This window comes from Dioscorea cayenensis, chromosome 17, assembly GCF_009730915.1.
Source record: "Dioscorea cayenensis subsp. rotundata cultivar TDr96_F1 chromosome 17, TDr96_F1_v2_PseudoChromosome.rev07_lg8_w22 25.fasta, whole genome shotgun sequence".
Lineage (NCBI taxonomy): Eukaryota > Viridiplantae > Streptophyta > Magnoliopsida > Dioscoreales > Dioscoreaceae > Dioscorea > Dioscorea cayenensis.
Genome location: NC_052487.1, coordinates 12,507,736 through 12,515,021, shown reverse-complemented (window position 1 = coordinate 12,515,021; position 7,286 = coordinate 12,507,736).

The following is a 7,286-nucleotide window of genomic DNA, read 5'->3' as shown; positions in this document are numbered from 1 at the left end:
AATTTTTTTTAAAGTAGTTATTTAGAAATGTGTTGTTAATAATCCACAATACAATGACATTAATTTTGTAAAAGGCATCAAATTGGTTTGCATAAAAATAAAAAAATAAAATCAATACAACCTTCAAATGAAAATTGATATTTTTTGAAAAGTGAAAATATTTCCTAAATTTCTTTTAACTTTAAAAAAAATTTAACAACATTTATTTGGTATTACATTAATATAGAAAATACAAAATCAATACTAGACCAATAGATAACATTTCAAGAAAACAAAGAAAGAGCATTTTATAATTTCATGATACTCTTGAGGAACTTTAAAATTATAATATTAGAATAAAAAAAATTTCGATCTAGAGATACCATTTAAAAAAATAATTAAGTGGATGTTGTAATTTAATTATTATTAATAGGAAAGAGTTTATGCCATTAATTTTGTTAAAGGTATTAAATTGGTTTATCATTAATTATTGAATAAGACCTTACAATGAAACCCAATAATCTTCACAAATCGGAAATTTTTCCTTTTTTTTTAAATTATTTCGTATTACATTAAATATGGAAATTAAAAAAATATATATTTTTTGCATGTTGTATTTTGCATAATTATTTAATGTGTGTGAATTATGATAATACAATATGTGCACAAGTTGATAATGAACTTTGGGATGAAACAAAAAAGGAACATCATACTAGCAAGAAAATAATGAAGAAACCATTCAAGTGGAGATTATTAGCGATGTTATAGCAGTTGAAATGTAGATTGCTTATATTAAGTGACTTGAACGGTTCAATTGTCATGATGTGTTTTTTCTAGTATGTATCATCAAATGGATTCTCTTGTTGCCTTGTTTTTTTTTTAAATTAAACAATCGATCTTTCTTTTGTCACTTAAGTATGTTGAATTTGTGTTTAGTAAATACTTGATTAAATTTGTCTACTTACTTTCCCTTGGGTGAACATGAGTTTCGTATTCATAACGGTTATGGGGTGTGTAAGTTATGCAAATATATAAGCATGCAAGTATTCACTTAATACTACAATTGGTCCATTATACCGCAAGTGTATGGGTCGTTAAGTAATATCTCGTTGGTGAACATGAGGGTCGTATTTCCCCAAGAACAGAGAGAGGCTTCTATTACTTCCTTTTCACTTAATCAATAGGTTAATTGTTTACGCTTGTTCTTTAGTTTACTTGTACAACTCTATTAAATAATACAATTGAAAACGTCGTTAAGCATACTTAGAAGGAGTTAGGAGTATGTATGATGAGATCCGTAAGCGCACGGGTTGTCAAGTAATACCCTTCGCACAAACACGAGAGGCTTGTATTCCTTGGGGTTCCAAGAGCTGCTATTACTTCCCCCTAGACAACACTGTCTAGTCTAACCAAGGTAGGTTTAAAACAAAATAAGAAAACTAATGAGAGAGATAACTATAGACAAGTTGGACTAAGGCACACCACGTAAACACATTAAGGAAGTAAATAACAATGAAAGTATGAGGCCCCGGGTGAGGATCCCCTCGGGACTACTAAAGCTAGAAGGATGCTAGAATTACACAAGCAATAGTGGTTTTGGGCCAAGAGGTATCCAAAAGTAGGTTACCCGATAGTCATGGTGATAATCCCTAATCCCATACAAGTATTGGCTCGGAATCTCTTTCGACCAAATCCTCCTATGATTGCATTACAACCAGGAAAATCTCTAATTAGGGTCGATACTCAATGTCTAGGTCCGATCCTAATGGTTGGAGGGGTATGAAATACCCGATGGTCACAGCGTATTCATATGTGAATCCCCATCAAGCTAAGTGTGTCTAGCATAAGAACGTAGATCATGCAACCAACTACAACCTAGAAGTTAAAATACAGAATTCTCATGCAAATCAACACATCAAAGAACATAAAGCTTAAACCACAAAAACCAAGCCAAATACCATAAATGTAAATCACAGCATCCATACAAGCAAGTTCATCCCAAGGTTCACCGGATGCCTAGTGGCCTTGGGAATCTAGTTCAACATAAATAAAAGAGAGATCTCAAAATACATAAGAAGCCTAAGAAAAATCATAGAAGAACTTCCTCAGACTTGTCAACTAGAAGGTGGTGATGAGAACTTGTCGGATCCACGCTAGTAAGCTTCATGCTGCTCTCGTTAATGGCACTCCTCTTCTCCCCTTGGATTTACTCCTTAGATATGCCTTCTCCCACCACCTTGAAGCCCTAGGTGATGATGGTGGAGAAATGGTGGCCAAAGACCCTTTCATTGATGCCCTAGATCTGTTTTTAAACTCAACCGCCTGAGCCTGATGGGCTCCAAGTGGGCGCATGGAGCCCGTGAAGTTCACTATCTTTTCTGCTAGAAAAATCGATTCTGGTGCTATAGTACTTTGATACAATATCAGCTACAGTACTTTTACTACAGCGACACAACTATAGTACCAGTGCCGAAAATCTCTAATGAGTCTCACTGGCTTCATGCGGGTGCATGGAGCCCCTGAGGTTTACAACCGAATTCCTACAACACCCACATTTCCTCTACTCACTGCCCGCTATAGTGTTAATGCTCCAAAACGCAGTTTCTTAAGCTCCTCTTGGCTTCCCTGAGGTCTGTAACACAAATATAACCAATTTAAACATAAAACGGGGATCAATTCAATCAAAAACGCATGCTAGCCTGTATAAATCTTACATATAAATACATACATTTAGGCTCTTATCAATGTACTATAATTATTTTGATTATTAGTTATGATAGGCATTAAATGTAAATCATGTTCTAGGATCAAACCAGGGGAATTCAAAGGCCTACTAGTCCCAATAAGCCATGATGACGAGGTCTAAATCACTAGGAATTTAAGATAAAATCTCTTCCACCCCAGTCTCCTATGTTTGCCTTAAGTGTGAGAATCCCACGAGAAATGACCAATCAAACCCTAAGCCTAAAAGACAATCAATCCCTAATCCGGAAACTTAGCTATGCCTAACCTCTTAAAACATGCATAGATCTATCATGGCATGGGTGTCATCACCATGAGGGTAATAACCTCCTCATCCATATCAACGGTAATAATCAATTAAGAACATGAAATCATTATGAAAACTAGAACAATATATATTAATCAATCAAGATTCATAAATAATAACCGAGGGACCTAGACATATAATTCCCTTCAAATTAGGTTTTTATGGATCATAAAGTGCAAAGCATCAAAGTACAAGAGAACCACGAGACCAAATAAAGAAAAAAAATAAGCGTTCAATGTATTCCTAGACTAACTCCCTCCAATAGTTCTCTGAAGGTTGGGGATTAGAGAATTCCTAGATCGTCCGGATGACGTGTGTCACTCACGTCCCTCTGATGATAATCTTTGAAGATGCTTGTCACTCATGATTTTCTCTGATGATGCTCGTTAATGTACTCTTGAGAAATTCACCGGAATCCATTAGAATATGGAAGAACACAGTGCCCCGCCACTCAGATCTCCTGAAATCCAGCCACCCTACCTATTTTGGCAAAAAAGTCTCTCATATTTTAGAGAAAACTAGGGTATTTATAGTGATCGGCTTCACCACGGGTGTTATGATACCCGTGGTGAGTAAGTTGTTGCCTAGGCTCCAAGTCACGTCCTGGCACGGTCTTTGGGTGTTATGTGCCTTGACAACGGCTGTGATGATCTTCACAATGGCCATTGTGAGGCTGTTGTCGCTTCTAGTGGTTCCATGCTGCCACGACTTAATCACGACAATGGTAAGTATAGACAACATGCGTGGTAAGTATAGACAATGGGTATAGTAAGTTTCCATAACACCCGTTATAAGTCATGGTGCAACCTTGATTCAACAACTTGCTTTATTTTGCTTCAAAAACACCCCCAAATTTGTTTTTTTTTTCTAAAATAGAAATAAGGGTTGTTGTGAACAAAAAAATAAATTTTGTACTAATGAGGTGTGATAAACGCCTAAATGTACGTATTTTATACGTATTAATCTTGTATTACTTTGTGTATATTTTAATGAATTGATGCCCGTTTAAGTGTAATTTGGTTATTTCGGTGTTGCAGATCTTAAAAGAGCCGAACAAAGCTCAAAAATGCAAATTGGATGAATTCGACACCAAAAACGGCATTTTTGGGGTTCCAGCACTGTAGCAAGCACTGTAGTGTTACTGTAGCGGGTTACTATTCATGCTGCGGGTATTCGGCTGTGAGCTTCAAGGGCTCCATGCGCCCGCATGAGTGCCCATGAGGTTTGCTGGAATTTCACAACCCTAGGTACTGTAGCAGAAACACTGTAGCTGAGTACTATAGCACCGACGCATTTTCTTGCCGAAACGCCAGTGAGCTTCACGGGCTCTATGCGCCCGCATGGAGCCCGTATGGACCTGACAGGATATAAAAGGAGACTGATTTTGTAGGGCAAAGGGGAGAGCTTTTGGAGGGGCAATTTCTCTTGGGCCTCTTAGGCCGCCGCCCCACTCTTCCCGCCGGCGATCTACTACGCAAGACTTCACCAAGAGGGAGGCAAGCTTTGGAGGAGAAGATTGGGAGAAGATCCTAGGCATCCAAGGCATCATTTGAGGAGAGATCTCTTCAAATCTTCAAGATCTTCACCATCCAAGGGGATCTAAAGCTAGAGGGAGTATTTCTTACTTCTTTTCTTGTTTATTTGTTCCTTGGACTTGTATGAGTGGTCCTCTATCATGAGGCACTAACTTATTTGTGATTTGGATATGATGAACTCTAGTGTTGATTGTTTGTAATTTGGATGATCATCTTTATTGATGTTTTGTTAGATGTTGTATTTCTTTTATAGAATCTTGTAGTTTGTGGTTCAAGCCTTGTGTACTTTGATGTGTTGATTTGCATGAGAACTCTGTATTTCAACTTCTAGGTTGTACTTGGTTGCGTGACCATCGCCCTTGTACTAGACGCACTTGGCTTGGAAGGGATCCATGTACAGATACACCGTGACCATCGGGTATTTTGTACCCCTCCAGCAATTAGGGTTGGACCTAGTTTGAGTATCGACCCCGATTAGAGATTTCCCGAGTGTAATGCAATCATACGAGGATTTGGGCGGAAGCGATTCGACCCAATACTTGTATGGGATTAGGGTTCAATTGCCGTGACCATCGGGTTGAGCTAATTTAGGATTCTCTTGGCCCAACTACCATCTCGCATTTCATCCTAAATTCAGGATCTAATGACAACCCTGGGGGGATTCGTTGTCCAAATCACTCCCTTCACTCGCTTGATTCTCCCTTGAGTTCAGTATTGTGTGTAGTAGTACCCCGGACTTCATTGTAGTTAATTCTTTCTCTTTTTTATAATTACTATTCATCTTCGGAGTGTTAGGCTAGGAAATAGACGAAAGGGAAGTAATAGTAGCTCCTTGGGCCCAGGGAATACGACCCTCTCGTGCTCGCATGAGAGGTATTACTTGACAACTCCGTGCACTCGGAAAACTTAGAGTTTATTGATTTAGCCATTATTTCTTTAATTCTGTACATTTGTTTCTTTTATTTTGCACTTTTGTTCCTTTTTTTATTTTATTCAAAAATTATTTTCTCGCTTTTAAATAGTTCTTTTTTTGTTTAACATTTTTCTAGTTATTCATTATCCACTACAATCATGTTTTTCACCAGTAGCTGGGGTGATGCTTCCCTGTCTCGCATACTCCATACTCGAATTCCCTACTTGATTCTCTAGTGGCACTTGAACCAGAAGGGATGATTAGAACGCACATTCTTGATAGTTGTAGATGGTCTGAGCATTACAAAGGTGGCTAGAACTGCACTCTTTGGAAGAACTTGATGTGCGGGACCTATTCGCAAGATTATCTGAAGACCAACAATGTGTTGCCAATAGTTGAGCTTACTCCACTTGTCCTCCCCTCCATCCTCATCGCCGAGGGAGGAAAGGAACAGTCCGATAACTCGGTGTACTAGTTCAGCGAGATGAAGAGGAAATAGATCTCATGGGGGGAAGTGACTCAAGGTCATCAGGGTGTGAGATTCACGCTATAGAAGAGTGCTTGGATAGTGGTAGCTCCACAGATGAGGAGTATAGAGGATTCGAAGATTTTGATTTTGGGAAGTTTGGGGGATTAAAATCATTAATTGAGGAACCCCCGAATCTAGAACTGAAGCCGCTACCCGAGCACCTGGAGTACGCATTTCTGGCAGAGGGATCAAAACTTCCAATCATCATTGCCTCAGACTTGACCCCTAAGCAAAAATCCGACCTTCTGAGTGTGTTAAAAAAGCACAAAAAAGCAATTGCGTGGAAGATTTCAGATATTAAGGGGATTAGTCCTTCCTTTTGTACACACAAAATTCTCATGGAAGATAATCATAGGCCGATAACTATACCGCAGAGGCGGCTCAACCCTAATATGAAAGAAGTAGTACGCAGCGAGGTGATCAAACTTCTTGATGCTGGCATCATTTACCCTATCTCTGACAGTGAGTGGGTGAGCCCGGTGCAGGTGGTGCCGAAAAAAGGGGGGATGACGGTGGTCACTAATGAAAAAAATGAATTAGTCCCCACTAGAACGGTCACAGGTTGGAGGGTGTGCATAGACTACAGAAAACTCAATGATGCTACTAGAAAAGATCATTTTCCTCTACCTTTCATTGACCAAATGCTTGAACGACTAGCAGGGAACTCATATTACTGTTTCTTGGATGGTCTCTCTGGATACTTTCAAATCCCAATTGCCCCAGAAGACCAGGAGAAGACAACTTTCACATACCCCTATGGTACTTTTGCTTACCATCGTATGCCTTTCGGTCTATGTAACACGCCAGCTACCTTCCAGTGATGCATGATAGCCATATTTGATGATCTTGTGGAAGATATTATGGAGGTTTTCATGGATGATTTCTCAGTTTTTGGTGATTCTTTCGGCCTCTGCCTCAAAAATCTAGAGCGGGTTTTAGCCAGATGTGAGGAAACCAACTTGGTTCTCAGCTGGGAAAAGTGTCATTTTATGGTCAAGGAAGGCATTGTACTTGGTCATAGGATATCACAACAAGGAATTGCGGTGGATAAGGCCAAGGTTTCCACCATCGAGCAGCTACCTCCCCCAACGTCGGTGAAAGCCATTAGGAGCTTTTTGGGACATGCATGTTTTTACAGAAGATTCGTCAAGGATTTTTCATTGATTGCACGACCACTTACAAAACTTCTTGAGAAGGATGCGGCATTCGATTTTGGTGATGAGTGCATGACTGCCTTTCTTACCCTTAAGAAAAAGCTTGTTGAAGCCCCGATTATTGTGT